The 24,699-nt window shown below is 44.2% G+C and overlaps 1 protein-coding gene and 1 long non-coding RNA gene across 3 annotated transcripts in view; one reads left to right on the forward strand and one right to left on the reverse strand.

Moving 5' to 3' along the window:
* Positions 1–24,699, reverse strand: part of SLIT3 (slit guidance ligand 3) — a 593,034-nt gene that overhangs the window by 312,883 nt on the left and 255,452 nt on the right. The gene's annotated exons all lie outside the window — the stretch shown is intronic.
* On the forward strand, positions 1,449–24,405 carry LOC109267467 (uncharacterized). Of its 2 annotated transcripts, XR_008423741.1 has the most exons (4): positions 1,449–1,718; positions 2,065–2,194; positions 13,688–13,840; positions 24,087–24,405. It is a non-coding gene; the product is annotated as an uncharacterized LOC109267467 (long non-coding RNA). The 2 variants fall into 2 exon arrangements; XR_002080117.2 differs by lacking the exon at positions 2,065–2,194 and having other exon boundaries at positions 1,463–1,718.

Consider the following 24,699-nt stretch of genomic DNA (forward strand, 5'->3'; position numbering starts at 1 on the left):
AAGGGAAAAAAACTCAACCAGACTTGAAAAGTTACCTGGTTCTGCTGTCGGCAAATGGGCCGCAGCTGTTTTTGCCATTACAAAAGCTGGTGCTTTTTTTTTTTTTTTTTTTAAGTATGTTGTAGGAAATAAAGAATATGATCCTGGGGAAGCCCCATGTATACCACTGCCCACTTTGATTAAAATTTCATTTTTCACTCTATACAGAGGATTTCAATGGCAGGAAAATGTTTTTCTTTGCTTTGCTTTTTTTTTCTTTAAGTGCTAGAAGACAAGAACCAGTTTTATTGCCATTTTTTATTCTTTATACTTTGATATGTTATACATATTATTTATTGCCCACTAAATAGTTAATACCAACAATGATAACTCCTCCTTATTGGTGGAAGTCACTTCTGGGGTGTGAGAAAGGGCATCTTACAGATTGGGGAATGAGACACGGGTTCTGACGATCACCACAGTATTCATTACCAACGACTATTTTGTAACATTTCCAAAGCACAATGACATGAAGCTCTGCAGACCTGTGATGACTGTATCTGAGAATTTCTTTCAAACATCTCATCCACTGGCTTGGAGCAAGTCCTCTAAGGAGCCAGCTCCAAGGAGCTGGGGCCATTCTCGTGCCAGCATCAGGACTCCTGGTCCATGTATCTGGCAGGAGTGATGCACTCAGAGTATGGTGCCTGTTCTGACCAGTCCGGTTCACCTGATCTGATGAAAGGTCAGCAGGTCTAAGCTCTGCGCCAGGATTCCAAGGATTCCAAGTTCCCTTCCTCCGCCCCAGGCCAGTGACTTGTAAACGTGGAGGCTCTGCTAAGCACTGGGATTTTATTAAGGGCCTTGTTAAAATTTACTAGAGTCAAATAAAGAAAAGATCCAGCCTTGGAAATCATTCTCCATCCATGTCTCTCCTTCTCCCTGCTTCCCACCCCCACCCCTGATCCTACTTATTCATCCATTAAGCAACTAACTACTCAGTGAATCCGGGAAAGTTACCCGTATCACATAGCTTTAGAAATCACCTCAGAAAACGCCTTTAGGAAGGTAGGGTCACCTCTTTCCATTTGTCTTACTCTGGCAGGTCTGGCGCCTAAGCCAACAGGCAGTGAAACACTATGGTGAAGGATAGAGAGATACAGACTCTTAAATCAGGCCTGAGTTAAATCCTGGCCATTGAATCCGACTGGGATGACTTTGGGCAAGTTACTTAACCTCTGGGAGTCTCACTTTCTGCATCTATAAAATGAGACGAGTACTATGACCTACTGTGTCAAATATTGAGACGGTTAAGGAAAGTAATGCATGTCCACTGCCTACCCCAGTGTTGAGCACACAGCAGGTGCCAAAAATGTGAGCTATCAACAGGGGTCCCGTCCTCCCCCCCCCACCCCCCCCCACCCCCCCGCAAGGCTGCATTGCTCTATCTTGTGTTTAAGAGAATTTTTGCCAGCTACATGGGGAACTAAGGAGAGGAAAAGCCATGTTCATGCTGCTGGATTCACAACTTGTCCCATCCTTCTGTGATGTCATAATTCGAGCAGCAGCCCACAAATCTGAACACTAACCAGCCCTGTAACTGGTCCCCACCTCCCACACACTTTTCATCACCCACTTGCACACAACATCTGGGGACTCTATTTCCACCCTACTATCCTGTGAGCTCACTGCCCAGATTCCGTGTCCAGCGATACTCAGAGAGCCGGTATCCTCAGGAGGTAAGCATACCAGGGCCTCCAGGATCCAAGGCAGGAAGCCCTCTTCCAGGAGAAACTGAAATTTTGCAAAATGGGATACAGGCAGGGGCATCTCTTTAAAACTGAAATCCCTGTGCTCTGGGGGACCTGAACACAGGTTTCATTTTTCAAAGGGCCAACATGTCGCCAAGATTGGGTTACTCTGTGTTCAGCGGCTGCTTGACCCCTCCCTAAGCCCATACTGAGGCAAAGACCCACCTAGAATTGAACCCGGGCTATACAGGCAGTTCAGGGCAGTCAGGGCCTGAAGCAGTTCCTGGGTTGATGGACATTTTTTGAGCAAGACTGACTCCTTCTACTCATTCAGGTCTCTGCCCAAGTGTCCACCCCTCAGAGAGTCCTCGCCAGACCTCCAAATATAAAGTCCCATGCATCCTGTCTCCTCTGCACGTTTTCCTTTTCTATGACTTCATGCCACTTATTCCAAAGCATCTCACGTATGTATTTGCTTACCTGCGCTTGCCTGCTGCCCCTAGACTGTCAGATCCCTGGGAAGAGAAGCTCTACCTGTCTTGTTCATGCTACGGGCCCAGCATGTGCTAGTTTTTGCACTGAGGAGATAAGGGAAAAGAACAAAAGACTTATAAGATGCCACACAAAAATCTAGACTCCTGCTTGCCATTGGGGCTTAGAGTACAGAGAATGTTCTTTTTAGAAAGGAAGGAAGGAAGGACAGTAATGTTCTTTTACTTTTGATGTTCTAAAGATTTACCACACACACACGAACTGACTATAGTCTCTGACATCGTACACAAGGCCTGAGAAACTCAAGGTCGTTTTCTCTGGAAGTATGGCTGGCCATTATATATTACACATGGTCTCTCTCTCATACTCTCTCTTGCTGTATCTAGTGAATTTGCTGAGCCCAAATTGCTGAGGGCCTGGATATCTAAGGACATGGAGTGGTAAGTCAGTATAAATTTGGTGAGAGCCAAGAAATCTGAAGTATTGGTGGGGGCGGGAGGCTGGGGAGATGGGGTCTGGAAGAGAAAGAACAGGAACAGTCGCGGCTTTGCGAAGTCTAAAACAGGTCAACAAAAAGGGGCAGGTCGAGACTCATGTCAAGCTAGCTTCCCTCACGTAGCCACAAATGCTTCCCTTTGCTTCTCTGAGCTGGCAACAGCTTTCTCTGTACATGGGGCTGCAGGGAAGGATGGGGAACAGGGCAGAGAAGGGGAAGCCTTGTTCACAGGAGGATTAAGAAGCAACCTCACAAGGCTGCAATGACTTTGTAGGCTACAGAACAAAACTGCCAAAAGGGCAAAAAGTAAAACCTAGTTATTGAGGGGGGCCGCACATCCATGCAAAAATAAACTGCACACCACCTAACCAAATGAGAACAAAGCAACACCCTTGACAGATAGATTTGGCCCAGTGCAGATTTTCTTTTTTTTTTTTTTTTTTTTTTAAATTTTTTTTTTCAACGTTTTTTTATTTATTTTTGGGACAGAGAGAGACAGAGCATGAACGGGGGAGGGGCAGAGAGAGAGGGAGACACAGAATCGGAAACAGGCTCCAGGCTCCGAGCCATCAGCCCAGAGCCTGATGCGGGGCTCGAACTCATGGACCGCGAGATCGTGACCTGGCTGAAGTCGGACGCTTAACCGACTGCGCCACCCAGGCGCCCCCAGATTTTCTATATATTATGAAAGAATAAAACAGGAGCAGCTCTGGCCACCCTCCTTGTCATGGCAACTACCACTACCTGCCCCTTCTTAGCAGCTGTTCTTATGAGCAGGATGGAATGCTCCTGCTATAAGGGCAGGTTCAGGGCATGTTTCCTGGTGACCCAGAATCCAGTGGGAGAACTCCTGCAGGTGTGCATTTAAAGGCTGTGGGTACATCTGCAAAAGAATGCTGGAATTCTGAGTTTCAGGAGCCAGTGAGCAATGGGGTCCCAGAAGCCAGAGTCTGGCAATATGCATGTTCACACACACACACACACACACACACACACACACACACAGGCAAGAATGGTTTCTGCTAGGATTGTCCAAAAGTGATACATAATCCATAGCTGTGTAACTTTGTGTAATAACCTGTCTAGAGCCTTCAAACCTTTTTGATAAAATTAAGAAATTGGAATAGGTACCCTCTAAGGATTTTTCAGTTTAAAAATTTTAGACTTCTATGCAAACATTACTTTCTATGCTCTTTTGTTTTTCTCTCCCCTGCTCTTTCTGTTTCATCTTCTGCCTTTCTTCTTTTCTTCCTCTTGGCCAAGTGCCCTTCATTTGCCTCACAGGGGCCAGTGACCCCCAGCAGCCAACCAGGAAAGCCAGCAAATCAGCAACTGTTTTCACAAGGTTTGGAGTAGCTGATGTCCCATGGTTATGGTTCAACTATCCAGCTCCTAGGCTCTAAGACAAATCCCCAAGTCTCTTATTAAGCATTAAATAAGACATACCAGCCAGTCAGCAAAAGAGAGTCTCCTGACTGAGTCCTGGTGGTATGGAACAATAAATACAGTCACTGCACCAAGAAGCTTAGTCTAATACAGAAACAGGTGCGCCCAAATGGCAACATTTCTGCTGCAGAAATCAAGACAGGCTCATGGGGGAAATCTAGCAACTAAGGCATCGTGCTGACTGTGGGAGAAGTGACTTTTGGGGATCCAGAAAGCCTTCCTAGGAGAGGGCATGATAATGTTCAAGGTGAGCAAAACATAATATCCTCATTCTTCATTAAGTGCATCTACTCCTATAAATTGAGAAATCACATCATTTGGGATGGACCCATCCATTAAACATACATAGTATGTGTAGTTATCATTTGTTGAGTGCTATCTGCTATGAACTGCACTAAACTCCTCATACACACCTCATTCAGTCCATAATAAAACAGGAGATTGATGTCAGCACAGTGTTAAGAGCATGTTGCTAGTCACACAGATTCTGGCTTTCTCTGTACCTCCATTTTTTCATCTGTGAAATGGGACAAAGAATAGTATATACCACATAGGGTTAGTATGATTTTTCAATTAAATATTATATAAAGCACTTAATACAATGTTAAGAATGTAGTAAATGCTCCATAAACATTACTTATTGTTGATGGAATCATTTTTCCATATATACCTACTAATGTCTAGAGAGCGTAAGTGAGCTCTCTGAGGTCACATGGCTTGCATGTCACCACACTCTGTCATCCCTTGTGATGTAAACTATCACTGCTTGATGGCAACTTCTTTAAATTTTCCAGTAAACTCTGCACCTTCTGGAACTAGACCTGCAATCTACCTTTAAAAAGTCATTGTGGATCTGCAGGTCAATTAATCTTGCCTTGGAAAAGTCATGCAAATATATGGCATATACAGTAGGGCCTTAATTAGAGTTAGAGGTGCCTGTAGTCTTTACCTTGAGGTCAGTAGATCAGGTGCTTCATGATCATCTGTGATTCCTCTTTGCCCACCCCTCCCCCCCATTCCAGACTCTTCTGGAACATTCCCTTTTGTTCTTCCCTAATGACCCAGCTCACCCCAGGCACTGGGGGTCCCCAACACAGAAAAGTCAAGGAGTGAGCCAAGAAGAGCTATGGCATGAAATGGGGCTGGAAAGGCATAGACCCAGCAATGCTGGAGGCTCTCACAAAAAGCTTTTAAGGAAAGGAAAGCAGCTACCTTGGGGGGCGTTCATAACACTTATGCCAGTCCTCGCTTGCAGCATGGTGGAAAGGGCGGGCCAAACTACATATCATCTGCAGCCAGCTCCTCAGAGTCCACTGAATGCTTCCCATAAGCCTCTATATGGCAACGGGGCCAAATTTCCTGGTTGACCTCAAAGGCATGTACTACAGCAGTAACTAGGAAGCATGGAAGAAGTGGCATAGATAATTGGTCCTAGGAGGCAGTCCTAGAAGAATTTTGTCTATAAGGAAAAGAAGAAAGTAAGAGAAAGAAAAGCCTAAGGAATGCCTTAGTGTCTTCAAGCAGCTCCCAAGTTTTATTTCGTTTATTTGCTTATATGGGGAGAAGTCAGAGAAACAATCTGGAGCCAATGAGGATCAAAGAAAGGAAAAAGGGCTTAAGCTGGAGAAAAATTCCAGTCGGACAAAACAAAGCTCTTTTTGAATGCAAGGCTGATAAGATTGCTAGGTTTCACTGTTGAGTGAGGTTATGGTTCTAAATCTCCAAAAAGCAATTCAAAAGCAAACAAACAAACCAAAACTCCCCAAACCCTCCCTCTCCTCCCCAGTCCTTTATGTCTCCCACTTACACCATTTGTCCCAGTATTACCAGCATCATTTATACCATCTGTATTAGAATTACCTGGAAAACTTATATAAATACAAGTTCTCAGGCCTCACCTCAGTCACTATTGAGTCAGAATCTCTGGGAGATGGGTGCACCATAAACCACAATTTGACAAGCTCCCAAGGTGATTCCTATTTACATGGAAATCAGGGAGTGAACCAAGGCAAGGTGCCTTCCACCTTGAATTTTCTGAGTGTATGCATTTTATCAAAGTCATCAGAGGGCTGCTACAAAGGGCACTAAAATAAAAATGAAAGGTGCCTTTCCCAGGGAGATGGGGTTGCTCAGTGCTAGAGTACCACCCTGACCCCAGGGCACAGCCAAGCTGATGAGCTGAAGATACAGGTTCAGTCGGTAACCCTTGATTACAGACAGACAGCTGACAGGGGGCTGCCAGGCCTCGTCCTGGAGGGATGGGGTGGGAAACGTCACTTAAGGGCAAATTCCTGTGCCTAGAAATCAGATCTGAGTGCAGCACTCCCATCCTCTACTAGAGAAAGAAACCTTACAGTGATTTATCTTTCTCCCTCTTCTTATCTCTGAGTTAGGCGCTGAACTGTGCAAACACACATATTGATTTGCTCTTCGCTCCTGGGCGCAGGGCAGTCTTCTTGCCAAGGGACTGAAAACATCTCCACCCATTCTGAGGTGTGTGACTGCTGATCCAGGGGAAAGGGGAGGGCTCGAAGGCACTTATGTTTCTTTTTTTTATGTGTTTGTTTGTTTTGTTTTTTTGGCCTACACAGTGTTTTTGTTTTGTTTTTAACTTGTCTTTTTTTTTTCTTTTTAAGTATAATTAACATACAGTATTATAGAAGGCAGTTTTCTTTTTCCTTCTATTGCAACTACATCTTTGCAACATGAACACACAGGCTGGCATAAGGGACTCCTTTTCCTGGGCACTCTTGTGGTGACTTCCTCAAGGTTGCAGAGAGCGAATTTTTGCCTCTCTCTGCTGGGTGTCCACTGGCACCCAGCCTTGATGCCTAGCCTCTGCTGATTCTCCCAGGCCGATTTGCCTCCTCCTACTCTGGGCTGCTGGGTGATAGGAGGGGAAGTGCTGGCCAGGGTTGTTTCACAGAACTTTGAGCTGCATCATGGAGAGGGAAAGGGAAGGGATACTGTGTTAAGAATCAGAATCACCCAACTGTGTCAACTCATTCCCTACGACTGTGACTCTCTCACCAGTGCAAACACTGGTGCTTCTCAGATCTGGGAGCCGCCATTTTTCAGAGGAGGGGATGCAAGTGGTGGACTGCCTAAATGAAACAACATTGCCTGCCAGTCACAGTCTCATTGGAAGTCTTGATTCTATTCCTTGCTTCACAACCAATTGTGGGTTGTGGCATATGCAATTTGTCGCTAATTACTGTCCCAAGCTAATTCAGTTAAAAAAATTAAACTAGAAAGACCTGTAGGATCACTCCCACTCCCATACATTCCGATAGCTTCCTTGAAGGAAAAGGGGATTAGGTTTATCTAGATTAGTGAATTTGTCTATGCCTTGCATCTTATTTCCTATGTACTCAGAAGGCCCATAGTTATGTCATAACTGTTACATCCATGAGAATCAGAAAAACTAATGGCTTAGCAGTTTTCAGCAAATTGTGATCACCTACCACCTCTACCGTTTGCTTAAAACAAGCTGGAGAGCATGCCAAAAATGCAGATTCCTGGGCCCTGTCCCAAAATACTGAGGGTGGAATCCTGAAATCTACATTTTAAATAAATGTTCTTTTCATACCTATCATGCCTTTCCTTCGAAGCATAGCTGAAAATATTCCACTTTTATAAAGGACTAATTAAATAAGTCCCCCGACACCTCCTATAGCCTCATAATCCATTTGCTTTTGCTGCCTCCAGCGTCCACAGAAAATACACATACTTTTTTTCAGTTCTTTGTAAATAGTCTAAAATATTCCTGTTCTGTGTTTTGTTTAGGAATACACATGTTCCCTGGTCCAGAAAAGAGACTGGCAGGCTATAGTCCTTAGGCCAAATCTGGCCCACTGCCTATTTGTGTAATAAAGTTTTATTGGAACACAGTCATGCCATTTTGTTCACATATTGTCTATGGCTACTTTTATACTGCAATGCAGAAGTGGACAGTATGGCCTGTAAAGCTGAAAATATTTCCTATTTGGCTTTTTGCATATAAAGGATTCTATGGCTTAGAAGGGTGGAAGAGAATGGTTAGTTGTTGGACAAATCCATTTCTTTGTCTTCCTGGCACGTATCTAGACTACATTTCCTAGCCTCCTTTGCAGTTAGGCCTGATCATGTAACTGAGTTCTGGCCAAGGAAATGAGGAAAGGAATTGAGACTGGCCTGGACTGTTAAATCTCCCTGACTTGATCCTCCTAGCTGCAGACAAGCCTAGCCTTGAACCTAGGTGTCATCCTATTGGAGGTTCCAGAGATTCATGAAGGAGTTTGGGTCTCTCTTAGTCATTACTTGGGACCAAGCCACTCATGCATGGAAAACGCATTTTGGGCTTTATGTAAGAGAAATAAATCTCAATCAATTTGGGTCATTATACATTATATTGAATTCACTTGCTAGAGCAGCCCAATTAATTCAATTTAAACACAGAGTTCTCTCCATAGGTAAAAGAATTAAGGAGGGAGGTCCTTTGCATTTTCAAATGCAGGATGGGAAATAATGGGTTGCTACCTGTTTACAGGGAAAGAGAAGGTTAGAGAAGACAGGGCAGTGGTTGTGGGAACTGTTTGGCCTGAGGGCTAGTGTCACATCCTGTAATGCCAGCATAATGAGTTTGTTCTCCCCATTGATGACAGGTAGAAGCCCTGTCATTCACAGTGCTAGAGGAAGAGACTGGTCCCTTTCTCCAAGAAATAAGTACCTTCAGGGGAGATGGAAAAGTCTAGCATCCAGGTTAATATCTTATAGAAAGCCACAAAGTGCAGGGGAAAGAGTTCTGATAAGGTGTGGCAGACTTGGCTTTCAGATCTTTCCTGAAAGAATTAGCTGTGTACCTTAAGGTAAGTCACCACCCCTTTGAAGGCATGACTTCCTCATCAAAACAAGTCTACATCTTTAAAATGTCAGAACCATACTGGATTTCAAATATAAGCTAGCTCAGTGGTTTCCAAAGCAAGTTCCAAGAATCCCTGTGATCCTTCAGAGGTCTCTCAGTATCTTCTATAAGGTTTAAGGGATAGGCAATGGGTAGATTCTGGGCTTCCCACTGACTGAACCAGTATGGCATGGCTTTTTATTTATTTATGGGGGGATAGTATTTTAAAGCGATAACTGATATGTTCCACACCACACCCACCAATACCCATATACTTTCTTGTACCCAAGCACACAGGATATATTCTACCTTTGCCTTAGGGATGGATTGTCCTATACAACATAGAGAACAAAGAAATTAACTCGTGGCTTTTAAGTTTGAAAAATCTAGACCTGTGCTGTGCAACAGGACAGCCACTAGCCACATGTGGTTATGTGAATTTACGTCAATTAAAATTAAACGTTCAGTTCATTGGTCATACCAGTCACATGTAGCTGTGGCTACCATAATGAACATTTCCATCATAATAGAGAATTCGGTTGGACAGTGCTGATCTAAGCACTAAGTACTTGGGGTATACTGGATTAGTCAGAATTAGTAAATTCTCTGATCCAAAGATTTCTCCAGTTGGGAAAAATATTGAAAAGGATTGTGAAGGGAGTTGAGACACAGATGGGCACATGGTAGAGACCCCTTTCTTAACCTTTCTCTGCCAAGCAGCAGGACTGGACGTGGATGGGATGAAGAATGATAGAAGCTGAGGTCTGAGGAGACCAACTGTGCCAGGTGGAGCCAAGTGAGGGGACAAAGCCTCTCAGAATTACCTTTGCTCTGTCCTGGTGCGGGGGCATTAGAGAAGAATGGATTCATGGTGGCAATTAGCAGTCTTGAAGGGGAGACAGTCTTTGAGAGTTTCCCAGAGCTTCTGAGGGGCAAGGAAGTAGAAGAATAATTTCCTGTGCTGGGCAGAATTGCAGGGAAGAAGGAAGGTGGATGTAAAGAGGGGGTTGTCTTATTGGGTGCCCAGGTAGACAGACTTAAATGCTCTGAACTAGATGCCCATCACCTCCTTCTTTATGTGGGCACCATTTAAACACCCAGGAGCATGGACACAGCCCCAGCAGTGTGTGAGGGTTAGCTTTTGTGGAAAGTGGGAATGAGTGAGAAATTGTTATATAAACTGATGTTTGCAGACTGCGTTTATATACACTATGTATTTCTTATATTTTCCTTGTACAAACACAATCCTGCCACTGAAAATAATGAAAGGTTGATCAGTTCTACGAGTCAGAGATTAATGTTTCTTGCAGCTAAGGGTATCCTATTGGACAAAATGTGTCTGGGGTAACAGGAAGATGCAGGAAGTGGTTTCAGACCTGTCACTGTTTTAGATGAAACATAGGGTGTGTAAAGGAGACAAAAGTCTCTGGCACATGCCCTAACTCCCCTCCCGAAGGGAACAAGAGCCATGACAAGTAAACAATAGAGTATGTGCTCTGTGCTTAAACACAAAAACTCACCAAGAGGAAACACACCCCATCCAAGCTTAAAGCTCTGCCTTGCTCCACAAGAAAATGAGCAAACGATGAACAGGTAGTAAGCAAAAATGTGCTTCTTAGTGAAAGCACTGTAGCGTTTGTACTTCTAGAGACGCCCAGTCTAAAATGATGTTCCCTGGGTGCCTGAGTGGCTCAGTCAGTTGGTGTCCGACTTTGGCTCAGGTCATGATCTCACGGTTCTTGAGTTTGAGCCCTGTGTCGGGCTCTGTGCTGACAGCTTGGAGCCTGGAGCCTGCTTCAGATTCTGTGTCTCCCTCTCGCTCTCTGTGCCCCTCCCCCACTCACACTCTGTGTGTGTGTGTGTGTGTGTGTGTGTGTGTGTGTGTGTCTCAGTAATAAAAAAAATTTAAAAACATTTTTTAAATGATATTCTCTGGCTATATGAAGGGGCCCATGAAAATGAAAGCTCTGACTTCCATTATCTGAGCATACTCTCTGTGAGTTCCTGAAAACTTCCTAATCAATTTATTTATTGTCATACCAGCCACATTTTTATCACTCTGGATGGCCATCTTATGGTGAGGAGTTGCATGAGTGTCCAGATACACACAGGCATATAATGCAAGCACACCAAAGAAGGTCCTGAGAACCAAAGAAGGCTTTAGTGTGAGTTCTTCCATGAGGTCCACATGTTGGCATCTACAGCAGTGAGTCTCTTGGCAGAGATGGACTTGGGGTTTCATTTCCTCCATTATTATAAGAAAATGGTTTGTTCTTTGTAAAAAAAAAAAAAAGGTGTTATATTAGGGTTCTATTAAAAACTGGAGGCAGTGGAATTTTCATTTAAAGAAGAATGATTATGGGGCACCTGGGTGGCTCAGTTGGTTAAGTGTCCCACTTCAGCTCAGGTCATGATCTTGCAGTCTGTGAGTTTGAGCCCTGTGTCAGGCTCTGACAGCTCAGTACCTGGAGCCTACTTTGGATTCTGTGTTTCCTTCTCTCTTTACCCCTCCCACATTCATGCTCTGTCTCTCTCTCTCTCAAAAATAAAACATTAAAAACACTTTTTAAAAAGAAGAATGACTATAAGACTAAAGGTTTTCACAGGTCCTTAGTATTCTTTAGGGACAGCTCTAGACCTCTGGGTTGGAGGCCATTGGCAGTGACAAGAAGCTATGGTAAATTCTCCAAAGCCTTCTAGGAAACTAGGGGGCTTCTAAGCTCACTGGGAGATCTCCTCTCTCTCTCTGTCTCCTCCTCCTCATTCCTACCTTCTGTTCTCTTTCCATCCTACTCCTAGCTACCTTCTCCCACGGATGTCTCCTAGAATCTTCACCCTGCCTCCTGTGCCCCAAACTCTTGGGCTCCCCCACCATATTAAAAGCCTTCTCTGCAAGGTGCTAGCAGAGATAGAAAAGTTGGGTGAGTGTGTCAGTGTGTGTGTAAGGGAGCCAGAGGTTGTGTTTTCACCTGTGCTTCACCCATCTCCTCAGACAGAGGGGAGCAGATATACAAGGGGCAGGTGCATTTTCTGAAAGGGACCAAGGACTGAATACAGGGAAAGGGAAAGAACTGTTTTTTCTCCCCAGTGGAAACATTTATATCCTGAATTTGGAGAATTAGATTCTGCCAGAAGGTCACATTGGGTGCGTCCTGAGCTATGGGCCTCATGAGTGCTATTTTATTTATCCTCAAAACCAGCTGGGACATAGGCATAATTATTCTTCTTTTATGAATAACCAACGGGAGGATCAGAAAGGTGAAGAACATGACCAATCATCCAGCTGGTAAGCCTCTGAGCCAGGAACTTAATCCGGAAAGCAACACTAAGGTCTAGCAACTGGGAAACTCCAGGACGGCCAGTCCACCCAGGGAGGAAGAGGAGAGCCATTAAAGGGGCTATGATAACAGCTTGTGCTTAATAAGCACTTATCTCATGTGCCTTATCTCGTGAGCAGCAAGACTGGGATCTGGCTGAGATCCTAGAGTTTGAGAACTACATTGCCCCAGTGTGAGCTGTGGGCAGACACATATTCTCTAACTTCAGGAGGCAAACCTTCCCAGTACGGAGAGGAACCTGTCTATCACAAACCTCTCCCTGGGCAGTGGGAGCAGATAGGCTTTTCCTGCCAGAAGTTGCCAGAAGGGCTGCAAGGCTTTAAGGTTGACTAAGCCATAATCCTACTCTAGATCATGCTGCTGCTTCCGTTTCCTGAGCAACAGCACGGAACTGGGAGAACATACGTGCTATTAGATTTGGACAGGGAGGCGAGCAGCAGTGTTTGTCACTGGGAACGGAGTGTGACACAAACAGCCTGGGCTCCGTGCCTTGCCCAAGCTGTCACACGCACCCCATCCTCCAGAAGCAAACTGATAGCAACCCAGAATACACCACCCCCTACTTGTCTTTAAAGAAGAGTAGCAGAGGAATGGGGGCAGAGAAGAGACAAAATGAGAACACACAAACCCAAGACATAGGGGCAGCTTCAAAAAATTCCTACCTAGGCATATAGAGTTCTCACAGGGCCATGGGATCAGAGGCCAACTGCGACTCCTGAAGTCTCCAGACACATCCAAGTCTCACTGAATTAGAAGATAATCAGTAAACTCAATTCTTCTCATTAGGATATGGCTCTTCATTACTGTGGCTGGTGCTTTTGCAGAGAAGAGGTCTGAATGGAAGTGTGAGTCAGGGCAAAAAGTGCTGCAAGTTTCAGAATGCAATCCATCCTTTTACTGAGCCCAAGTCAGAGAAGGATGTGAAGAAGGCACTTTTCCAGACACAGTTTTGAAATCAGTCAGAAAGTTAAGAGAATTTCAAAAATTATCTTGGATCCATCTGGAATCTTAAAGAAACTATCACTCACAGAAGAACAGGAGTGAATTCAGATAGTTCCAGCCCCGTAATGGAAGCAGCAACTTGGGCTCCTAAGTGCCTGGATCATTCTGGAAGGTCATACTTACTGCATGTCTCCTCCAAGCACTTCTGCCCTGTGGTGGATTCTGTAGATGTGATGTACCAGAGACCAAACCACATGGGTCCAGAAAAAAGTAGAGAGACTCAAATTTCCCTGGAACAGATGGTAAATTCTTCACTTTTTTCTTCTCTTTGATTTTGTTTTCTCGTGAGTTCCTTCTGCAGGCTGCACTATGGGGAATCCAGGAATACCTGCTAGAGACCAGGCATGCAGGAAACCTGGACATTTCTGTGGCAAAGAACCCAAGAGATGCTGACACCAACTTTCTTCTTGACAGAGAGGGAAGCACACAGCTCTGGGGGCCTTCTAGAGTCACGGTATGCAAATAATTCAACAAATGGCTTAACAGCAATGCTGTCAGAAAAAGAATTTCCAATTCTATCACCATGGTGACAGCTCATCAAAGAAAAAAAACCTAAATCTAAAAACTGCCTTCTTTGGCTGATGAAAAATAATAAATAGGGCTCCCAGGCTTGTACCTTATATTAACTCTCATTGCCACCCTGAATTCTCCCCCAGCTCCACCCTCATACCTGGCCAGGTCTTCATACAGTTACAGCCACCTGATTCCCCATGATGCTCTTGAGCCCAGGAACTTAAAAGACGAGTGGTTCATTCCCCAAACTCCCAAACCTCCAGCCTGCCTCCTCTTCCCATGCTCTTCCTGGCATTTATTAACCCCTGACCCCGGGTTTATTGGCTGTCCATTGCAATTTCACAGACAGGGTATTTCTGGAAGTGGCTACAAGCCCCAGGTTGCGTCTACTCCAGGGATGGAACATTCACAGGAGAGAAGGCTAGTATGTCCGGAGGGACTGAGTCAGAAATGGCACTTGTGACTTCCTTCTGTTCTAAGGGCTATGCCACAGCCAAATTTTTATATTAAAAACTGGATCGTATAAGTCTCCAAGGCATCCTGAAACAGACAGCATATATATTTTGCCATTTCGAGAACTGTGATCCAAGCAACTGCTGAGGGAGTGACGTTTTCAAGAAGTGGGGCCAAGAGCAGTGATGGAAATACAGAAGCAGCAAGCTGTAGGTGTAGGGAGGCTTGCTGCATCTTGTAGGGACAAGCAAATACTAGGAAGCACCCAGTCGATTGACTGCAGATTACTGCATTCTTACCTGGCCACACATTGGAACACTGCAAGATTATGACATACAAACAACTGAAGATCTAGGCTTATTGATGTGGAGAGATGTCCACAATATGTTGTTAGCAAAAAAATCATGCTACAAAACAACGTATATAGTGTAATCCTATTTAAAATTTTTTTTAAAAAGTTTATTTATTATTGAGAGACAGAGGGACACAGAGTGTGAGCAGGGGAGGGGTACAGAGAGGGGGAGACACAGAATCTGAAGCAGGCTCCAGGCTCTGAGCTGTCAGCACAGAGCCCGACGTGGGGCTCGAACTCACAAACTGTGAGATCATGACCTGAGCCGAAGTCGGTCGCCTAACCAACTGAGCCACCCAGGCACCCCTAGTGTAATCCTATTTAAGGTATGTTTTTATGTGCCTATACACATAAAAGAGTAGAAGGCTGTATAGCAAAATGTTAATCACTGTTACCTCTTGTGGTTTCTCCTTTTTATCTTTCTAAAATTTTGGTGCCTAAAGCAATATTTTATGTGGTGATTTTATATTAATATTATATCAAAAAATCCATAAAACTCTAAAGTAGCGTTAAGAGTGACTTTTCGGGGTGCCTGGGTGGCTCAGTCGGTTAAACACCCAACTTTGGCTCAGGTCATGATCTCGCAGTTCCTGAGTTTAAGCCCTGCATCAGGCTCTGTGCTGACAGCTCAGATCCTGAAGCCTGCTTCAGATTTGGTGTCTCCTCTCTCTGCCCCTCCCCAGCTCACACTCTATCTCTGTCTGTCTCAAAAATAAATAAACATTAAAAAAAGTGACTTTTCAAGGATAAAAGATAGGGATCAGGTCTCTACTCTACCAGGAACTCTGGTGGGAAGTAAATTAAAGGAACCACATGGTCGCTGCCCTCACAGGGCTTGAAGTCTAAACAAGGTGATACATGAAATAATCACTAGGTCCCAGATCTTCAGGAGTAAATGAGCAAAACATTCAATGATGGTGGATCATGTTCTCACATGTAGATAGACACAGGTGGTTAAGTGGACAAGATTATCTAGATTCCCATCCCAGATGGATGTGACATTGATCAAGTCGTTTATCTGCATGGAGACCTAGTTTTCCCATCTAAAAGTGGGGTAACAGCAGAAGACCCACCTCAGAAGACTGCTGTGCTGTTTAGATGAGGTAAAGACAGAACACAGTGCCGACAGGGACATTCAGGAAATACCAACTATTACCATTACTATTCATTACCATTCTCACCAAGGGCTCTGTGAAAGCAGGTATGGGCACAGCACAGACACAAGGAAGACAGCCCTTTGGCATAATATCACCTGATGCTGACAGTCCTCTACCTTCTGGGAAAGATCCTTCCTTTAGCTTAAGTGCTTGAAGAAGTTTTAAACAAAATGGCACTCATTTTCCCAGGAACAGGGAAGCCTGGCCCACGCCTCCCTGGCACAGCGCAGTATTCATTGTAGTGCTTAATCTGTTGGTGACTTAATCTGTTGATGAAGCCAATCAATGGCTCCCTCCATCCCCAAGCAAATGAATTGCTCCCCTCCAATCGAAAGGCACCTTTAATCTGATTCCTTTTCACTCAACTCTCTACCATGACCCACGTGTCATTTCATTCCTTCTTTCCCCTCCTGCAAGTAATCAGCCTGGTCCAATTTGCTTGTATAAACAGGAGGCCTAGGTGGGGGGATGTCACTTGGCTATGGCAGTTCTGCTTTTTATACATCCCCCTGCCTTGTTTCCTGAGACCTTTCAATAGAGCCAGACTTGGAGGAGAGTTATATTAAACAGTTTGACTCCAAACCTAAACAGCCCCTGAAGCATTAGTGGTTCAAAGATCTCCTGGTGCATTTATGAAAAGCCATTGATCTGGGAAGAGGTGTTAGTGGACTTGAAATGCACTAAGAAAACTCCTTTGCTGGCAGGAGGCAGAGTGGTTTTCATTAAGGATCTGCCCTTTATCTTGTCACATCACTGACCTGCCCAAGCCGAGATGGGTATTTCCCCTTGCCTTGAGAGGAGGCTGCCTCTGGTTAGAAGTCGTGATAAGAAAGCATTCATTTTTAAGACAGACACAAAGGACAGAAGTGACTTGCTTTGCGAGTGTGAACCCCAAATCTCCTTTATATTCTAACTTTCGTGATCACTTCTGATGCATAAAAGCCTTGAGAACACCATGAGTCATTCCCCGATGTTTGGTTCTCAGGACTAGGAAAATTGGGGGCAAGATGCAAATCCTTGGACTTCAGAGCTTCAGGAACTTGAAATACCACCTAGTACAGGGTCCCTTCTTAACCCGGAGGACCATTTATCAGTCTCAGGACAATGTAAATTGCCTTAAATCTCCCTTCTGCTGCGTACTACTAGGTGACCTGAGATGCATTCCTTCCTGTTGCTGCCATGATTTTCTCATCTAGAAACTGGGCCTGATGCCCTCACAGGGTTGTTGCGAGGATTAAATATGGTAATACATGTAAAGTGCTTTGCACAGTGTCTGGCATAAAGTTGACACTTGATAAATGCCAGCTATTATTATTGCTTGCTATTACTATACTATTATTTATGCAGCTTAAAAATTGTAAGCAACACTTTGCATGTCATGCATATGTGCATTTTCCCGGAATAGGTCTATACACTTAATTTTCATTTTCTCCTAAAGGGGAAGGACCACTAATCTAGCTAGACTTTCTCCTTTAATTGATGAGTAAAATCATGCTCAGAGGTTTAGAGTGTTCTTTCCAGACAGATGCAAAGCCAGAACCAGAACCCCCAAATCTGTTGATTCACTGTCCAGTGCTTTGCAAAGTTCTGAAGGCATTAGCGAAGGGAGCCCAAACCTTACCCAGTGGTGCACAGAAGAAGTGATCTATGAATAAATGTGGAACAGGACTGAACACATATTGGCAAGGTTAAGGCAGAGGGGATGTTCAGGGGTCTGGAGGTGTGATGGCTGTGGAGATGCCAAAAAACTCTTGACAACAGTAATCCACAGGAGAGGCAGTGGGCAAACCAGAGTGAAGGGGGGAGCAGGTGGAGGCCACCAGCCAGAACTTTCTCCAGTTACAGACTTTTATGCATTTCCCATGCATAAAAAAGCACATTTATCCTACAGGCTTTACAACATGCAAGATAATATGCATATTTGACTTAGGAAATAAATAGTTTTCGAGTTCTGAATGATTGTACCTCCATTTCCCAGGAAATGCAGCCCCAGGATTTTGAGGTTTGCATTGTTCTTCCTTTGACCAGGTTCTTCAAAATGCTTTCGTTTTCCCTAGTTCAGTGGTTCTTAAGTGTGTCTTTAGACCACCACCATCAGTATTCCCAGGAAACTTGTGGGAAATGCAAGTTTGGGGGACCTCCTTAGAACAACTGAAGCAGAAAGTCTGGGGGTAGGTCCCAGGAATGTGCTTCAAAAGGGTCTCCAGGTGGCTCTGAAGCACACTCAACTCTGAGAACCACTTATTTAGGCCATCGGTGTGGCAGAGAAACATAACAAGGAAAGAGGGCTTTAAAAAATCTTCCAGAAATTTGAGACCCTGGAATACACTTTTTTTTTTTTTTTTTTTTTTTGGTATGGAATAAACTGAAACTAGATTAGTAACCTAGTTCCTCTTGTATTTTGCAAACAAGAGATCTTGGAGGGAAGTGGAAAATAAATTTCAAGGCCTTTCATCTCAGTTACCATGACATGTTCATTTAGCATTGTGTGGGGAGGAAGGGAGAGAGGGAAGGAGGGGCAGCGGTTAGGCTTGTAGAGGAGAATACACAATTCCAATGGAATCCACTGTAATTTAGGGGCAATTAGCGTCTGCACATTCTCTATCCATGAGGCTCCATTAATCCAGTTAATCCTTATCTTCCAATCAAAAACAAACATCCTTGAGTGTGCTTGGGATCCTTTTAACACATTCTGCCCACCTGGATGCTGTCCTCTGCCTTGTAATCCAGAGCTTTTAGGAGCCACTTCAGCTTCTGGGAAGGGGGGACGACTCACCGTCTTGGCTGGGTCCTGCCAGCTCCTTGGAAATAAGCCCTCTCCCAGGCTGCTCCCTCGCCCGAAGCACACGTTCTCTGGCTAGACCTGGCCTCTCCCTGTCATTACGCAAGTCGCTCTTGGTACTCCCTTGCTATTCTGGGCAGCCTTCCCTGACAACTTCTTGACTTCTCCTTGCCTAAGCAATGCAAGAGCTTGGATAATACTAATGCCTTGCATTGCTAAGACGCTCTGCTGTTTCCAGCGGCCTTTCTTATTTGCTTCACGGGATCCTCCAAACTACTGTAATATCATTACCCCTCTCCGCTTTCCCACCCACTTTGGCCCCCTGCAATTTACAGATGGGGGTCATAGAAGCTTCCAGGGGTTACATAACCTATCAAATTCCCACAGATAGCAACTGGATGACAAGGTAGGTTCAAACTCAGGTCTCCTGATTCGCAGGCGAAGACCTTCCTGCTATAGAACACTGTTTCTTTCTGACTACCCACCTAAACCCATAACATTAATGAATAATGCATTTGTGCTTTCACTGTGTTTATGTCTTTAGGACGCCTTTGTATCTGTGAAAATAAGTGTGTCTTCATTTAAAAGCCTTTATAGAGAAGACATCATATCTGTGTAACTCAGGCTCAAATAATAATATAAAGTGCTCCTACCTATTCAAAATATTTTCATTTTCTCTTATTTTGTCTACAAAACAATCCAACAAGTAGGATAAGCAGTATTATATCTATTATAATGGTAAGGAAACTAAAAGTTGGCCAATAAAAGCAACTTCCTGGCTCAGCAATAGAAAGTGGTATCATTGGGAACAAAATACAGACTTTTAACATCTGGTGCTGTATTTATCTACTAGATGCATGGTTTTAAAATTGTGTTCTGAAAACTGCAGGGTTCTTATATGCCACCTTGGGAACTCCTAGGGGAGCCATGGAAGGGTGGGGCTGGCAGCGCTCTGGGTCTCCTACCCTGGGTTTAACTAGAATGTTCTCTCCCTTAAAAAGCAGCTTGGAAGCTGCTGGCAAGTTGTCATTTCCTATATGGAGTACCCAGCTAGTAGTACTTGTCAGGTATAGACAGTGGCTTCAGGATAGTACAGTTGCAGGCGGCCCTGATCAGTCCTGAGGATCTTATAAACACTTCTGACCTCCCAGCTTGCTGTCAGTATGGGAGGTGAAAACTGTGCCCTGTCCTCAGAGGGGGTAAGCTACCCCACAGCCTTTTCATATTCTGTTCATCAATTCAACAAAATTTGTTAGGCAACTACCATGTACTAAGTTCCGTGCTAGAGTATGGAACTAGAATAATAGAAAACCAGTATGAAGATGACTGATGCCCTGCCCTCATGCAGCTTCACACCAATAAATAATTCCAAATCATAATAAGGAATAGGAAGGAAAGATCTGCCTGCTGTACGAAAGAGTAAGGGTGGGGGAGGGGGTCTCATCCACTTAGGAGGTCAGAGAATTCCACTTTGTGGAGACAATACTGAAGCGAGGCTTTCTAGGCAGGGTAGAGAGGGAGAGGGAGACCATTTCTGCTGCACAAAACAAAATATTGTCTAGATATGAAGCAACAAGAGTGTGGCCTGTTTGAGGGATATCAAGGACATGAGCTGGCCCAGAGTGCCAGGAGATGGGAGACGGGTCAGGTGGTGCAGGGCTTAGAATTTATGCAAAGCAAAATGGATAGCTATTGCAGATATTTAAGTAAGGAGTGTTATGATGGATTGACATGTTTCCAAAGATGATTTTGGCTACTGTCTGGAAAAAAAAAATGGGGTTGGTCAAGGGTATAAAGCGAAGAGACTTTTAGGAGCCTCATTAGGGTGGTTTTGTATATATGTGACTTAACTGGCCCAATTAATTTCTAATACTGGAAGTAACACTGGATGCTCTTGAGAGTGGAGCCAGTTATCAGAAAGGAAATCCACGGTCACACAGAGATGCCCTTGGGAGATTTTATAATTTAACGTGGAAGGGAGAGAGCAGGCAACATGGACAAGACTTTAGAAGAACAAGAGTGGTAAAAATGAGAAGTTCTACCTTAGATTTGGATGACAAGGTCCCAGCCCTGCACTATTACATCTTATTTGTAATGTGAGACAGGCCATTTAACCAAGCCCTTAGGCCTCATTTTCCTCAGCTGTGATGAGGGTCCAATAGCCCAACCACAGCAAGTTATCAGGCAATCCGATTACATAATGTAAGTGCAAGTACTTTGTAAATGGTAAGGCATTCTTAAAATACAGGATGCCATTATCATTAACCATGTCAGTATATACACAGTAATTATAATTATAGTTCTGAGTAAATATGGAATAACATTTTTACCTCCAATTGCATCCCCAAAGTAAGTTACTAGCCACCAAGGAATTTGTGTTCTTAGATGGGTTCAGAGTTTCATTATATTCCACCATAAATCTACCTTTAATTTTTCAAATGATAAAGTTGTACAATTACTCAATTTTATTCTTTAGAATTATCATATTTTCTCAAAATTATGACTATAGCCATACTTGCTTCATACTATATCTCCCAAACCTTAGTCATTTATGTTTTAAAGTCATACTTTTAAACCATAAATGCATAAAGATACTTGGTATTTTATTTAAATTGAATTTATATATATTCCCTTCCACTTTTAGCTTTACTGAATTTAAATCTCAAGAATATCACTTGTGAAATATTGATTCCTAATTCACATTAAAATAGTTGGAAGGCTATCAACATACAAATAATCTGAACTATCAGGATCTCACATAACATCAGCAGTAAACACTATACTTGGGAAATAATAGCTTGTACCATTCATATTTCAGGGACTTTTTTTCAGTATCAAAATTAATAGGGCCTTTTGCTAGCCTAGGGGTTCTTAACGTTAGAATCACCTGGAGAGTTTTTAAAACTCTTGATGCCCAGCTGGACCCCAGATCAAGTAAACAAAAATCTTCAGGCATGGGACCCTCAGTATACTACCAAGTTCCCTGGGATGATTCTCATTAGGGCCCAGGTTGAGAACTGACCTAGATTCTTGGGTGCCTTCCAGGGCTGCCTGGGCCTCCTAGGACTGTCCAGATTTTGAGGACAGACATGGGGAAAATCTGGCAGCAGTGGAGTCAATCACTGTTTTTGTCTCATTCAGAAGGGACTAACCATCTGGATAAAAACAGTAGCAGTGCTACTACTAATAGGCAATATTCACTGAAAGCTAAGTTTACATCAGTTACTCCTCCAAGTAGTTTATGAGAATTACTTCATTAGTATTCATAGGAATGCTGCAAAGGGGGCACCATAATAATCTGCTTCTGAGATGAGGGATCTGAAGCCCAGAGTGGTGTAGGGACTTGGCCAAGGTCACACAGTAGAAGTGACAGAGCTGGAATGGAGGACCCTTGAAAGCAAGCCCAAGTCTCCATCCTTTATTCATGGCTTGCTACTTAAAACAGACATCTTAGGGCCTGGAATCCTGTTCTACGAACCAGAATCTCCTATCTCTGTGCCTTCTTTAAAAAGTTACTTGTTTGTTTGAGAGAGACAGAAAGAGAATGCAAGCGGGAGAAAGGCACAGGGAGAGGGGGACAGAGGACCTGAAGCAGACTCTGTGCTGACAGCAGAGAGCCTGATGTGGGGCTCCAACTCATGAACCGTGTGATCATGACCTGAGCTGAAGTCCAACGCTTAACTGACTGAGCCACCCAGGTGCCCCTCTGTACCTTTTTATTAGACTCCTTTCCCTATCCCTAATTTGGCAGATGAGTACATTATATTGGCATGCAAATAAAGGCCTGTAGAAGCTGCAGTATTTCCCAGGTCCTATAACCAACTCCACGTGTGGTTTTGGGAGAGTCCCCTAACTTCTCTTGGATGCGCTTTTTCTCATTTGAGTTGCAACAATGAACTCTGCCTCACAGCCATTAACGTTGGAAGAGGAGGCATCCAAAGTGTTGGGTCCCCACTGCTCCTTGCCCTGGAGAAAGCTGCATGGGGAGGGAAGGATGGTTTCCAGCAGCCCAGAAGTCACTTTTCTCCTTTGTAGGATCCAGTTTCCCCCAACAGACTTCAGTCTGAATAAACAAAACTAGATTAACACACCTAGGGGATCTTTGAGTCCAGTCTGAGTTTTTAGCATCCAGCTACAGGGAGGTGAGAAGAGTCTGTTGTTTTCTAAAAGAGAGATGAAGAAACCACCCTCCAATTATGCAGCAGATTCTGCCTCACAGTTGAATAAAGGGCATGAAATCGGATGTTTTCAAGCTCAAAATAAAGCAGTGGAAAATCCACCTCCCTTCTCCCTCCATAAAGAACATCTAACACATTGCGTTTAATTTCCGAATAGGGCAATGTTCTTTTTAAGGGAAATGTTAAGCAGGGATTAAGGACACGATGGGCTGTGTAACTCTATCCTCAGCCCTTTCATTGTTAATAGTATTTTTTTTGGCGGCGTCTGTGCAGAGATGTGGGAAAAACCAAAGTCTTATGTAAATGAGAAGTGACACACTGATAAACCAAGCGCCAGACCTGAGGTCTTAATTACACAGGAGTCTAGATGTCAGAGTGAATGCAGCTTATTGACGTTCAGAGATTTCACTCAGTATTAAGTTGGACGACCTTCTTCCGGGAGCAGAAAGCAAAGTGCAGGTTTCTCATTACTCAGGGCCACGTTCGCAAATGGCAAAGGGCTACGTTCATGCCTGGGCACTTTTCTGGATAGAATACGTCCCTGAACTCTGACACCCCCACTTGCTTGCAGTGGCACAAGCAAAGCAAGGTGTTTGCAGGTGTTTCCAGCTGTGGAGTAAACTGCTGGTAATTGACAATGGTTCTTAAAAGCAAAGGTCTCCAATGGCGTCCCCCCCCACACACACACAATAGCCTACCCTCCCCCCATTTGGCATCATTTGTGGCATCTGACACACTGTCAGAGGCATGATTTCAACAGCTAATACTCCTGTGAGGTATATGAAAGCATTAGTAGCTACTTTTTAAGGCTGGGAAGCCTGCAAGGTCAATAATTAACAAGCATTTGTGTTACTGAACAGGACACTTGGGGGACATAGCTCACACAAGGCGTTGCTGGTGGACTGGAGTCAAGGGAGGTTTATATCTCCTGGCTGGGGGCTCTTTTCATTAGCTTGACATTGTGGCCATTATCCTAGGGGGTACAGGCTGTGTTTTTAAAAGGGGCTTGGGCAGAACCTAACAGTTCTCAGTGGGTGTTAGGGTCTTTGCCTTGGAACAGAAAAACAATACATCCTTTCCTTCCACCCGTACTAATTAAAGTGTCAGGATGGAGCCCCAACACTGATTTGACACATGACATGACGTCCCTTGTAATCTGACGTGTCTTAGGCTAACATCAAAGCGCCGTCAAGGAAAATGAAGCAGGATACTTAGAGTGTGCCCGTTGTAGGCTGACATATAACTCCATCCAGCTTCATTCACAGGCCCTCGCTCACCAGGAGATTAACCCGTCAGGCTGTCGAGTGAGAAGGGACGGAGCAGACCCTGACAGGAGGCCCGCAATGCAGGGGAAATCAAAACAAATCCACCTGCTCAGGGAAGACTTTTTCGACACCTCGTCCCCCTACGGACATCTGTGGCAAGTGTCATCCCGACCACTGGTGTGGCACTGGATCATTTATGACTGCCTCATGACATTGTTTTTCACTGTTGTCTTTGTATTGTTGTTTGAGGACTTTGTGTAATGGTCTCTTCTCACTCCACAAATAAACTGCAGCACCTGGCAGGCGGGGAGCAGCTTGAGCACGTGTCTGTTTTAGCAAACTCCTCTGGTGACTCCACGAAGGGCTGGCTGGTTTTCTTTTTGTTTTAGTTTTCAATCTGGCATGCACCAGTACTTTTGGAGAATACGATCAAAATGAAGGATCACAAGGACGAACACGGGTACGGATGTCTTAGCAGTGTCAAAGTATGATGTGTCTAAATGTTTACTCTCAATTTCCTTCTCTGTCCCAGACGAGTAACATACAGTTCGTCAACCGGCACCAATCTGCATGCTACACTTTGAGTAGCACCATGGCAAAACATTGGGGTGCC

Source organism: Panthera pardus, unplaced genomic scaffold, assembly GCF_024362965.1.
Source record: "Panthera pardus isolate Hobbes unplaced genomic scaffold, ASM2436296v1 HiC_scaffold_2, whole genome shotgun sequence".
Taxonomy (NCBI): Eukaryota; Metazoa; Chordata; class Mammalia; order Carnivora; family Felidae; genus Panthera; species Panthera pardus.